At 37.9% G+C, this 13481-nt stretch overlaps 1 long non-coding RNA gene and 1 other non-coding gene across 3 annotated transcripts in view; one reads left to right on the plus strand and one right to left on the minus strand.

Moving 5' to 3' along the window:
* LOC138160122 (uncharacterized) overlaps positions 1–13481 on the plus strand; it is a 380488-nt gene that overhangs the window by 220142 nt on the left and 146865 nt on the right. For both annotated transcript variants that reach the window (XR_011168079.1, XR_011168078.1), the window contains 2 exons: positions 4688–4955; positions 13009–13209. This is a non-coding gene — a long non-coding RNA (uncharacterized lncRNA). The remainder of the gene's footprint in view (positions 1–4687; positions 4956–13008; positions 13210–13481) is intronic.
* On the minus strand, positions 5051–5176 carry LOC138160148 (U6atac minor spliceosomal RNA). Its single transcript, XR_011168092.1, has one exon. It is a non-coding gene; the product is annotated as a U6atac minor spliceosomal RNA (small nuclear RNA).

Genomic DNA, 13481 nt, shown 5'->3' on the forward strand with positions numbered 1-13481 from the left:
GATGACTTCTGGCAGACGAAAGCCAGAACTGGAGAGGGGTGATGAGGTGGGGGAAGAGACTTGTTTGATTTTTAGTTGTAAAAATGAACCCCAAACCTGCCTTTCACAGAATTCTATGACAGGATTTTTGATTTTCACTTGTCCATATGGGAGAAATTTGGTCTCTTTCTCTCTCCATCTCTTTGGATTCGCAGTTTTCCTTTTATAAATATAAAAAATGCTGTTAAAACAGTTCTTTATTATCTTTGAAATACAGAAAAGAAGAAATCCTGCTTGGCTCCTGTGGATCTGGAAACAGACTTGTCTGCTTTTGTTAGGGCCAGATTGGATTACTGTAATTTGTTCTTTGTTTGCAGCTTTGCTAGCATTGCTGCAGCAGATATTGTATTGTCAAGAGTGTTGAATGAGAAGGGGGTCTTGTACCTATAAGAATGAGACAGTTGTCATTTTTGGAAATAGTCACATTTTATTTATTTTACTGAGGTGGCATTGCAGAAGTCATTACGCTTTGCTTAGGGGTTATTTTTGATTCTGAAAGTAGGATCTAGTTGTAGTCTGGTGCCATCTACTTCTTTTTCCTGAAACGTCTTAGCACTTGCTTAGACATTATTTCTTAGACTACATTTCTAACAAAATAATTATTTCATATGAAGCTTCTTATTAAGTTCATATCTCATCCATTTATCCCCAAAGGAGATAAGTAAAGGTTATCTTCAGGCAAGGAAGTGTCTTGAGAGATAAATGAAGGTCTTCTTGGAGTCAGAAGAACTAGGTTCGAGTCCTGGCTCAGTATTTTTCAACTTTGTGACTTTGGGGAAGTCATTTAATCTTTATATTATTGCTACTTAATTGAGAACCAACTATTGATATTTTTAAAGTATACTCTAGGACCCCATGGAATCTATGGTCAAGATTCTCAATTTGCATGGATAGGATTGGATTTTACAGGCTAACCTGAGAGAGTCATATTCTCTTTAGCTTATTGCCCTACCCAAAATTTACTCTGGGAAAATCTCTAAAAATATATATTGTATCTAGAGTTCCCCAAATGTGGGTAACAAGGTCCCTACCTCACATCATTGGTTGTTGTCCTTCATTCTCAAAGACGACCAAAATGACATCAGTGTGCTAGAAAGTTTCAATGTATCCAACTGTGGCAGATCAGAAGTTCGAAATGGCTCTACCATGGGTTGGGCACAAATAGTTCATGTGATCATTTGGGAGTGGATTCTCTAAATTTGTGCATCCTGTGTTTCCTTGAGCTGTTTCAATTCTGCTCTGCAGCTTCTCTGATGTGGGGACGCCATGCTGAGTGGCCCAGTGCCAGTGTCTCCCATGTTAGACAATCAATTCCAAAGTCCTTCAGAGAGACCTTGAGAGTGTCCTTGTATCACTTCTTCTAACCACCATGTGAATGTTTTCCCATGTGTGAGTTCTCCATAAAATAGTCTTTTTGGCAAACATATATTTTGCATTTGAACAATGTGGCCAGCCCATCAGAGTTGTGCCCTCTGAAGTAGAATTTGAATGTTAGCTCAAACTAACTAGGTTAGTTCGAGTAAGGACCTCAGTGTCTGGTACCTTATCCTGCCAGGTGATCTTCAGAATCTTCCTAAGACAATTCAAATGGAAGCGATTTAGTTTCCTTGCATGGCACTGGTAGACTGTCCAGGTTTCACAGGCATACAACAGTGAGGTTAGCCCAATGGCTCTGTAGACCTTCAGTTTGGTAGTCAGTCTAATACCTCTTCTCTCCCATACTTTTCTTCAGAGCCTCCCAAACGCTGGGCTAGCTTTGGCAATGCATGTGTCAACCTCATTATCAATGTGTATATCCCTGGAAAATACACTACCAATGTAAGTGAACTTATCCACAGCATTCAAAACTTCTCTGTTTATTGTAACAAATGGTTCCATGTATGGATGGTGAGATGGAGGCTGATGGAGCACCTGTGTTTTTTTGGTGTTAATTGTTAGGCCAAAATTAGCACAAGAAGCAGAGAACTGATCCATACTCAAATTAATGAATGCCTATAAATAGAAAATAGCCTTTATTTTATCCCATAGAAAATTCAGAAGATTCAAAGAATGCCAGACCCCATAAACAGACAGAGAAAATACTTAAGGTACCTAAAGTTCTAACAGAAGTTAAAAGGCAAACAGAGAAAATATCTAAGGTACTCAAACAACTAATGGAAATTCATTAACAGATATAGAAAATAAATAAAATATGATAGTCCCCTTCAGGAATAAGTGAATCCAAGGCTAACATTGTGGCATTATTCCTACAATGTGTTGAATGCCAAACTATCTCATGGAGTCCTACATAATCCCTCTCAGACATGGAGTAGTACCCTCTGTGGTTTGGAGTCCTCCTGAAAGGTGAACACAGTTTGGGTTGCTGAATAAGGAACATCTTTCCTATCACACCTGCACCATCAACTTCTCTTGGAAAAATATTGGCACCAGCCCTGAAGTCAGGAGGACCTGAGTTCAAATCAGAATTTAGACAATTGACACTTAAATAGCTGTGTGACCTTAAGCAAGCTCACTTGACCCCAATTTCCTTGCTTTCCCCTCTCAAAAAAAAAAAAAAAAAAAAAAAAAAAAGTGTCGGGGAGGAGGGTTTGTCAAGCTCCTGATATCTTGGCCCCATGTTAGGGCTTTAGCCCTTACTGGACCTTTGCCTGAAGGGACCACCTGAAAATCATCTCCTTTCACTAAAGGAATACTTTCTCTCCTTTCTAATCTTTAATCTCTTTTTTATATATTTGTTCCTTTATTACTGACAAAAACATTCTCTTATCTCCTCTATTTAAAGCAAAACCAAAACCAAATCCTCAATAGAACCTACCATCCTTATTAGCTATTTTTCTATATCTCCTCTCTTCTGGGATAAACTCCTTGAATAAGCCACCTACATCCAATGCTTTCATTTCTTTTCCCCTAATTCTCTTCTAAATCCTCTACAACCTGGCTTCTGCCCTCATTGTTCAATTGAAATGGCTCTCTCTAAAGTTCCTGATGAGTATTCAATTGTGAAATCTAATGACTTCTCAATCCTGCAGAGAGAGAGATCAAGAAGCATGAAGCTTGAAAAGAGGCCTTAAAGTGTTTGTCCTTTCTTCCAATCAATCAGCATGCATTTATTAAGCTCTTAATATGTACCAGGCACTATGCTGAGTTTTAAGGAAATAAAGAAAAAAATAAAAACTTCTCATTCCTCTCATGGTTTATATAATTTTATTTCAATAAATTAGGGAGGTAACTTGACCAGTAAAACTTCAACCAAATGCATTCTAAAGACAACTTACTTTTAATCACCAACCATGTGATTTTTATTCTTGTTGGATATCTTATCTTTTAGCACATTTCACAGATAAGAGTAAATATATAGTGAAGTAAATGTGTGTGTGTGTGTGTGTGTGTATGTGTGTGTACTGGAAAATTGTTAGTAGCAAGGGCAGAGAAGACAAAAACAAATAGAATATTTTCCTTCAATATGCCCTTTCTTTTCCTAGTAGCTCAATAGTAATAATGAATTCAATGGTTCATCACTTGATTCTTTAAAAAAATTTTTTTTGGAGGGTGGGAAGGCAAGGCAATTGGGGTTAAATAACTTGCCCAAGGTCACACAGCTAGAAAGTGTGTCAAGTGTCTGAGGCCAGATTTGAACTCAGGTCCTCCTGACTCCAGGGCCAGTCCTCTATTCACTGTACCACCTAGCTGCCCCTCATCACTTATTTTCCTGAGTTAATCTGCCAAACCTATCATCATTTCCTTCATTTTCCCCTTGTCTAGAAGATGAAATAAATAATTTGAGGTGAATTTAAGGATGAAGGCTGACACAGAAGAAATGCCTTGTTACTGTTTTCTCTGAAATGAAATGGAGATAACATGACCTGGCTCGTGATCCTTATTCAATAATCATTAGCATCTGCCTTCCAATTGATACAATTCTGATCAATTTGCTAGAGAAGAGGTTTTCCTCTTGGTCTGCTTGCTGTATATGAACTCTTCAGTTTACTTGGATGCTTTGTAATAAATTCAGATAATTCGTAGGCCGTTTTTTTGGTGAGAGGGAGCACATTGGATGACTTGTTCATTTGGATGGCTGAGTTATGATTAAAACCCAGCAAAGAGAGAGATGGTGGAGAAACACATTGCTGATGCAATGTTGATCCAACAAGCCACCACATGGGAACTGAGTATTTGCACAAAAGGAGAACAGTCAGGCACAGAGACAGCTGGTAGGTAGGCTCTGAATGTAACAGTCAGAAGGAAGAATGACAACAATAGGACTGATAGGTTATATTTCTATAGTAGATGGTGGATAGAACATATGTAATGAATACACATATGTAATAGGGAACTGACCAATGAAGATCCATTCCTGGGAGGATGTTCAGATTCTGTCTGCTGCCAACCCATGTTGGGTGTTTGGTGAACTGACTTCTGGAAGTTCATAATGACATCTAAATGGAGCGGCAGAGTCCGCCAGTTCAGAGCATGTTCAGCTATTCTGTGACTGTTTTCTCTCTGCTGAGTGAAGAAAAGTCTTCTAACTGATGACTGAGACAGAACTAATGTCCATACAAAACACACTAATTAGAAAAACCGAGTTCTCTTTCCTTCCTGCTGTCCATGACTTTCTGAGCTCCAGAGTGCTGTTTTTTTTTTTTTTTAGGAGGGAGTGGGAAGGATACGCTTCCCATACTAGGAAGGCCCATGAAGGCATGGATTCCAAGATAAAGCAATGTCTGGGATGAGGCCACCTTCTGTTTGTATCTTTTTTCCATTAATGTAAAATCTTGTGAAATCTCAAAGGGCTAGAAGCTCTCTTAGAGGACCAACAGCACAGCCTGGGAAGGACTTAGCCTTGAAGAAAAACTTGCTTGTGACAGCTCGGGAGTGGATCAAGATGGCAGCTGAGACATCATAACCTATGAGCAAGGGTGAGTGACTCATCCATTGGCTGCCACATCTAGAAGTAAAATTGGTGATGGGAATAATGTTAATAGCTTCAATTAAATTTGAGCCCACTTTTTTTTTAAACATGGTTAGATGCCACAAAGTAGGTGGCAATGCCTTAACTATATATGCATTGTAAAGGCCACTAGGACCTCTTCCATCCTTATCAAGGGGAGTGCTAACCTTCTCTTCTTTCATATGACATCCATTCTTTTTTCTTAATGTGTACACTGCCTCATTTGAGCCTCACCATAACATTGTAGTGTAAGAAAGGCTAGGACATAGTTTTATCTCTAAGATACAAGTTAGGGCTGGAAAATATTGGTTATTGACCATGACTCCAGCATATGCCATTGTGTTGCACACTTAGATTATTCTCATTTTATACTGTTGTTTTGCTTTAATGTCTGAACAGCAGCACTATTAGCTTCCAGCAGAAGAACCCTTAAGAGATGTCACTTATTGAATAAATAGAACAAGGTATAAGTGATCAGGAACAGATCATTTCCTGAGATTTTTTCATAGTAGAAAAGGAAGAAGAAAAATATAAGAGGCTGAAGGGTGGGGGTAGTGAAAGAAAGGCACTCAGCAGAGAATTTTTTTTGTTTAATATTTTATTTTTCCCTAGTTACACGTAAAAATAATATTTAAAATTCTTTTAAAAAATTCAGAGTTCCAAATTTTCTCCCTTCATTCCCCCCAGTTCCCCTCATTGAGAAGGCAAGCAATTCTATATAGGTCATACATGCTTAGTCATTCAAAACATTTCCATAACACTCATGTTGGGAAAGAAAACAGACCAAAAAACCCAAACAAACAAACAAACAAACCAAAAACCAAACCAAACTTCAAGAAAAATAAAGAAAGCTAAAAAAAGTATGCTTCAATCTGTATTTAGACACCATCAGTTCTTTCTCTGGGGATGGATAACATTTTTCATCATAAGTCCTTCAGAGTTGTCTTGGATCTTTGTATTGCTGAGAATAGCCAAGTCATTCATACCTGGTCATCCTATAGTATTGCTGTTACTTTGTACACAGTGTATTTCACTTTGCATCAGCCAATGAAAGTCTTTTTTTCTGAGTGCATCCTGCTCATCATTTCTTATAGCACGATAGTATTCCATCATAATCACACAACAATTTCTTCAGCAATTCCCCAGTTGATGGGTATCCCCTAAGTTTCCAATTCTTTGCCACCAGAAAAGTGCCTTTATAAACATTTTTATACATACAAGTCCTTTCCTTTTTTAAAAAAAATCTCTTTTGGAATACAGACCTAGTAGTGGTATTGCTAGGTCAAAAGGTATGCATGACTTTATAGTGTCTTCAAGTTATTTAAAAAAAAATGAGAACATAAGATAAAAAAAAGAGAAAGGAAATTAGAACCAAGCAAGAAAGAATTGGAAAGAGAATTAACCAAATAGAACAAGAGACACAAGACCTTCCTTCAAGCAACAAACTCTTTAAAAATTAGAATAGACCAAATGGAAGAAAATAACTCCATGAAACAACATGAAATATTTAAAAATAGTCAAAAAACTGAAAAAAATATATCTCTTGGGAAAAACAACTGATCTAGAAAACAGATTGAAGAGATATAATTTAAAAATCATGACTTGAAATTCCTGACTAAAATAAATAACCTAGATATGGTATTTCAAGAAATCATAAAAGGAAACTGTAGAGATCTCTTAGAACCAGGGGGGAAAATGGAAATAGAAAAAAAAATCTGCCAGTTTTCTCCTGAAAGAAACCCCAAAGTGGAAACTGTTGGAAGACAAAAATCCAGAACTTCTAGTCAAAGAAGAAAAAAAATACTGCAAGTGGCTAGAAGGAAGCAATTAAATTACCAAGGAGCCACAGTCGGGATCACCCATGATTTGACAACTATCACTTTAAAAGAGTGGAGAACTTGAAATAGATTTCAGCGACAAAAGATAAAGGCTTACAACGAAGAATAACTTATCCAGAAAAACTAAGTATAATCCTACAGGTGAAAAAATATTTGTTTTAGGGAAACAGAAGACTTCCAAGTGTAGAGGGTCATCATAAAATGAAGAGGTATAGGGTTAGGAGTGCGTGAGACCTCAAAATACCAACATGCTGGGTCCTGCTGAATGAATTCAACTCAAGTCTTTTCTCAGCCAAGGAAAAGCAAAGTTTGTTAAAAGTTTGCCATATTGGGTAGACTCTTAAGGAGCCTCAGTATCTGTAAGGCTTGTATTAGACAAGTGGGCTTTTATTGGACACAGAGCAAGTCTGTGCTAGAAAATTCTATGGTGCTCTCACACATATGGAAACAAGATGAGGTCTTATATACAGAAAGGTTGTGGGAGGAATCTAGGGGTGGTCTAGAGGAGGAATTTGGGGAGGGTCTTCAGAAGGAGTTAATGAGGTTAGACTCCAGTAAATGAGTGATTAAGGGTGGAAAGTTTCTGGACAAAAAAGGGCTAAAGATTTGGGCAGAGCCACAGTGAAAGGCCTATGGCCTCAGGCAAATGCCTCATCAAATGGGAAAGCTCAATCAGAGTTCAAGGGGGTTGCCAGAGCCTGTACCCTATCATTTCCACCTCAAATAAATGGGACTCAAATTCCTTTGGGGTAAAGGGCGAAGGTCTTAGCTTCTGAAAGTGCTTTCTGCTGGCAAGGGGCATAGAGCTGTTAAAAGATCAGAGCTGTGTAGAAACTTTGAAATATAAATACTGTAGTCAAGAGAAACACAAAAAAGGAAATATGGACAATTTGTTAACAGAGATAAAGCAAGGATAAATTGTTTCTATTTTAATATGGGGACATTTTGTAAAACCTCCCCATTTTAGAATGGCAACGATGTGTGTGTGTGTGTGTGTGTACAAAATTTTGTCATTGTCAGAAATTATAGATGTAATCTGGTAAGAAGACTTGAGAATGTGTTTTATTTTGTTTTGATGATATTTAGAAGAATGGAAAGAGAGTGGAAAGGGAATATAGTAGGGGGAAATATGTAGGGGAAGGTTGGGAAAAAATTCACATAATTAGTTATGTACAATTAGAAGATCATACAATCATTAAGAAGGACCTATAGAAGGGAGGAGGAGAATCTTGAATGGAACTTTTCTCTAAACTAGTTAACAAAGGGGAGAATACACACACATATATAGTTGAATATAGATATACATTTTATTCTGCAGGGAGATAGGAGGGAAGTGTAAGAGGGGAGATGCAGAATATGAAGTAGGGTAGATTATGGAGTGGATTAGTTCTAAGCAAAAACAAACTTTAACTAAGTATGGTAGATCTCACATAGAGATTAAGAAAGAAAGAAAGAGGAAAAGAAACTATAATAAGACTCTGAGTAAGGGATAGAAAAGAAGGGCTGGGGAGCTAAAGCAGATTGCACCAAACCTAAAGACTTGCTGATCACATTCTTTCTCTCTTGTCACCTTCTTCTTTATAAAGAGAGGAAGAAAAATGAAGAGAAGGAAAATTATAAAAAATAGGATGGAGATAAATATACTTTTAGTGATCATAACTGTAAATGTAAATGGAATGAACTCAACCATAAAACACAAGAGGATAGAAGAATGGACTAGAAAGCATGATTCAACAACATGTTTTTTTTACAAGAACCACATCAAAACAAAGCTTAACACAGAGTTAAAATAATAGGCTGGAACAAAATTTAATATACTTCAGCTGAAGTAAAGACTTAAGAATTCTGAATCACAATTACAGAGATCCTTTACTAAGCATGTTAACTACTGCCTGATAGTGGCCCTCCTGCCATCAAATTGTTGGCTTCAGGTTGCGGAATGACACATAAATTTTTGGACATGGCTAATGTAAAAATTTGTTTGGCTTGACTATGATTATGTGTCATAAGAATTTTTTTTAATGGGGAAGGGTAATTGGGAGGAAAAAAATAGTGCTTGTTAGTTAATGAATTATAAAATAAAATGAAAAATTCCATTTAAAAAGAGCTAGGAGGTTTCTATTTGACATATGCATTTCTTTTAAAATCTTTAAGCTTTCTGGCAAAGTTCAGAATATCATAGTTCAGAGCAAGGCAAAATTGCCTAGAATCAACTGTCCCTCATACTATGTTCAGAGAGCAAACAACTTCTGATTTCAGATACAACTTCTGCTTGAATTTAATTGTTAGAAAAACAGAATTTTGGATCAAATTATATATATGGGAGACAAATTTCAATGCAGAGAGTATAATACAGTATACCAGTGGCTAGACTTAAAAGACTGCTCATATTCTGTTCAAGATACTTGCTAGTGGTGTCTATGATCAAGTCACTTTTCTCTCTGAGTTTGACAGAGTTTTCCAACAAAATGATGTATGTAAATCCCTTTGCTAATGTAAAAATTATTCTGCCACAAATTTAAAAAGTAAAGTTGGCATGAACACATCTCATAATACATGATACAAACACTTCCCCTCCTTTTTAATCCATCCTCTTAGATTTGCTAAAATTCAGTCAGAGAATTAATGAATTATTTATTTTTTTAAGTTCTAAGATTTTTTCTGTTCTCATTTCCTAGATTATATCAAGAGAGAAATCTTTGAATCAAATTATACTCAAACCAGCTTAGTGGTATTTCAAAGGATTTATGTATTTGATAAAAAAAAAAGTCTGGTAGTCATTAGCAAAGAAATCACTGATGAATTGTTTTGTACATGATGAACACAAAATGTTATATATATGTGGGAGTTGCTATTGTTAAATATTTATATCTATCCTCACTGACATGTTTAAGGGCTTCTCTAGATTAGTATAGAAACCCCAGCCAAGTTATTTGAGAAGTTTGGGGTGAAAAGACCATCTGGTTCATTTTCTTACCTGAGAAAGATATGATCTCTGACTGCAGATTATGACCAATAATATATTCAGGAATCCTCAAAGAACCATATATGTTAAGGGTCCTTAGCTTTTTGGTGTCATGGATACCTTTGTGAAGGCTGATAAACCCTTTTAGACCAATTTTCAGAACCATGCTTATTTTTACGATTGAGGAAAATGTTAAATTACATCCAGAGGTAAGTGAAAATAAAGATGTAGGTTTTCCCCTCCATCCCCTGAAAGCTATCCATGGACCCCAGGTTAAGAATCACTGGTATTTTGCCATGAGGTGTTTGGTCAGTCAAAGCAAGTTTCCATTGAATTAAATGTTCTTTTTTTCTTCTTTTTTGGTCTTTTTTGGAGGGTGCAGGGGAAAGGCAGGGCAATTAAGTAACTTGCCCAAGGTCACACAGCTAGTAAATGTGTGTCAAGTGTATGAGGCTGAATTTGAACTCAGGTCCTCCTGACTCTAGGGCCAGTGCTCTACTGGCTGTACCATCTAGTTGCCCCACACTGAATTAAATATTGATTGAAAGCTTTCACTTCAACTTAAAGCAAGATTCACGGCAAGAGCAGCTTTTTGCCAACAGTGTGAAACAGCTCCATTTGCTGCCAGCTCTGACCTGTGAAAAGGGGAAGCTTCCCATCACAGTAGAAAATATTTTAAAAATTGTTGTTGTAGGGGGAATTTCCTTTGGTAGCTTCAGGGGCAAGCTCATTTACCACTAGCTGTATGACACTGGGAAGTCACTTTGATGAGGTATGGCCTCTGGGAGCCCCCCCCTTGAACTCTGATTAAATCATCTTATTTGATGAGACATTTGCATGAGGCAATAAGCCTTACATTGTGGGCCCAAACCTCTGTTTGGCATTCCTCTGTTACTAGACTTCCTACCCTTGAGCCTATCAAAATATCAATCCACCCTTGAACTGGCCTACACCATTGTCTGTAGTCTCCAGGCAGCCTCCAGCATCTTCCCACCCTTAATCACTCATTTATCTCATTAACTCCTCCTGAAGATCCTCCCCAAACTCCTCCTCTAGACCACCTTTAGATTCCTCTCACAACCTTCTGTATATAAGACCCCATCTTGTCTCCATGTTAGTGAGAGCACCATAGAATGGTGAGAGCGGCACAGAATGACCTAGCACAGACTTATCCTGTGTCCAATACAAGAAAACTTTTAATAAACTTTACTTTTCTTTGGCTGAGAAGACTTTAGTTGAATTCATTGGAATGTTGGTATTTTGGGGTCTCCAGAGCAACCCTAACCCTCTTAGTAGGTAACCTCTTCAACTTAACTTCTTAGCTTCAGTTTCTAAAATAGAGGTAAGAATAGCACATACCTACCAGGGATATTGTGAAGATCAAACAACATAGCATATATAAAGTGCTTTGCAAATCTTAAAGCACTGCATAAAATGCTGGCAATTTATTATTATTATTGTTGAGGTTTCAAATGTTGGGGTTTAGGGGTGCCCAAGACCCCAAAATACCAACATGCTGGGTCCTGTCAAATGAATTCAACTCAAGCCTCTTCTCAGTCAAAGTAAAGCAACGTTTATTAACGATTCACCTTATTGGTTAGACTCTTAAGAAGCCTGAGCATTTGTAAGCTTGTATTGACAAGAGGGCCAGACTGAATCTCAGCTAGATTGAATCTGAGCTCCTTCATGGAGGTTAGATGTATCTTATATACCGAAAGACTGGAAGGGATCTAGGGGTGGTTTAGTAGTCTGGAGTGACTAGAGGAGGGGTTTAGGGAGCATCTTGAGGAGGAGTCTAAGGAGGAACTTGATGGGACTGAGGTCAGGCTCCATGAACAAAGAGAAGGGGTTTTGATGGGATCCGGGGTGGGCAGCCAGAGGTAACAGACAATGAAGGGCTAGGCTAGGTTAAAGGAAACCAAATTTCAGTCCTAGTGATAATGGAAGGCTTATGGCCTCAGGGGAATGCCAGATCTAGTGAGAAGATTCAAAGAGAGTTCAAGGGGGTTCCTAGAACCTATACACCATCATTCTCCCCTCAAACAAATGGGACCCAAATTCCTTTGGGGTAAAGGGTGAAGAATTCAGCTTGGGCCTGTACCCCCATCATTATTATCCCTGACTCCCAGTCTACTGTTCTCTGTACTGCTTCAACTGATATTGATGGAACTTTTTTTTTGGAGGGCAATTGGAATTGGGGTTAAGTGACTTGCCCAAGGTCACATGGCTAGTTTTTGTGTTAAGTGTCTGAGGTCGGATTTGAACTCAGGTCCTCCTGACTCCAGGGCCAGTGCTCTATTCACTGAGCCACCTAGCCAGCCCAATTGATGGAACTTTTGAATAAGCAAGTGAATGTTTTACTGTGGAGAAGAATGGAGAAAGGCTATTATTCATTTTTCCCCACTCCATTAATGGAGATAATCAATAATACTAATCAAATATTTATTAATTGCCTACTATGCACCAGGTACTACGATAGGCACTAAAATACTAGAACTGGGGGAAGCCCTCTTTGAAAACAATAAAATATTGGACATTAGAACAACTAGAACTGTGTAAAATGGAATTAGTGCACTTCATTGTAAGACCATATCTTTGGAAGTATAATTTCTAGATTTGGTTTTAAATTGTGCCACATATATTTTCACAAGATAGTCTTATTATAAAGCACCAGGAAAGGTATTCAAAAAGGACAATGCAGAACCTTTCCAAGTCACTGAAAATCTGGCCAGGATTTGGAACTATGGACTTTATCAAACACACTATTAAAGATTTGTGGAGAGTAGAAAATGTGAAAAATGGGTGGGTGGGAGAAAAACAGTGTAAGGGCAGTATTTATTGAGCAAATCAATTAAGTCACTCCATACCACTTAAAGAAAGTGATAAGATACCAAGATACCTTAACCAGATGAGAACAAGTCTCAATCAGCCAATCAATCAATGACTTTAAGTTTTTGAATGAACTGGAGTAGAGTGACATTGAGGTGAAGAATGAAGAGTGTTCTGATTGGCTGAGGAAACTTAGTCACACTTTGTGGACCTGCTTTCAAATGGAAGACCAGTTCAGAACCCACGTTTTTCAAACCTCTTACAGGGATTTGGATTTTCGTGAACAGCACATAAGGGGAATATTTCAGACAACTCCCCTGAAAAGTGCCTTGGAGGAAGGGAAGCATTTCAGTTTCCTTATGGATCTCTTTCTTTCCTTCTCTTCCCAGTTCCCCACATTGGGTGGAGGAGGACCTTAAGAACTTCAAAGGCTCTAGAGGAATTTGAACGTTCCATCTTTTCATCAGCATTCTAGCATCATCCCCTAGGACAGCAGTGTGGCATCAGTGTCTGCATATGGAGATTAAATATAGACTGGATGCAGATACACAACTTTACAAGGAGTCCAGCAAAGCAGCTATATACCAGGTGTAAGCAAACTTCTTGAGAACCTTGTAAAGGGGGGAAAAAGATTTCTAGCTAGTGGGAATTGGGAATTACCCTGTTACCACATGTCCTCGGTAAACTTGAACCCACTTTCCCCTAGACTCTGCATGTACTTATGGGAGAGTATCAGACTTCAGGGGGAGGGAAAGGGAGAGGACATTTGTACCAATTGTTTTTACTGTGCCACCTTAGTAAATACCCTTTTACAAAAGCTACTTAAGGCTTATTGTCTTAACTGATAATCTTGAGGGGAAGC

Source organism: Petaurus breviceps, unplaced genomic scaffold (assembly GCF_028583685.1).
Source record: "Petaurus breviceps papuanus isolate PSGF00001 unplaced genomic scaffold, PetGlider_PUasm1.0 179, whole genome shotgun sequence".
Classification (NCBI taxonomy): domain Eukaryota; kingdom Metazoa; phylum Chordata; class Mammalia; order Diprotodontia; family Petauridae; genus Petaurus; species Petaurus breviceps.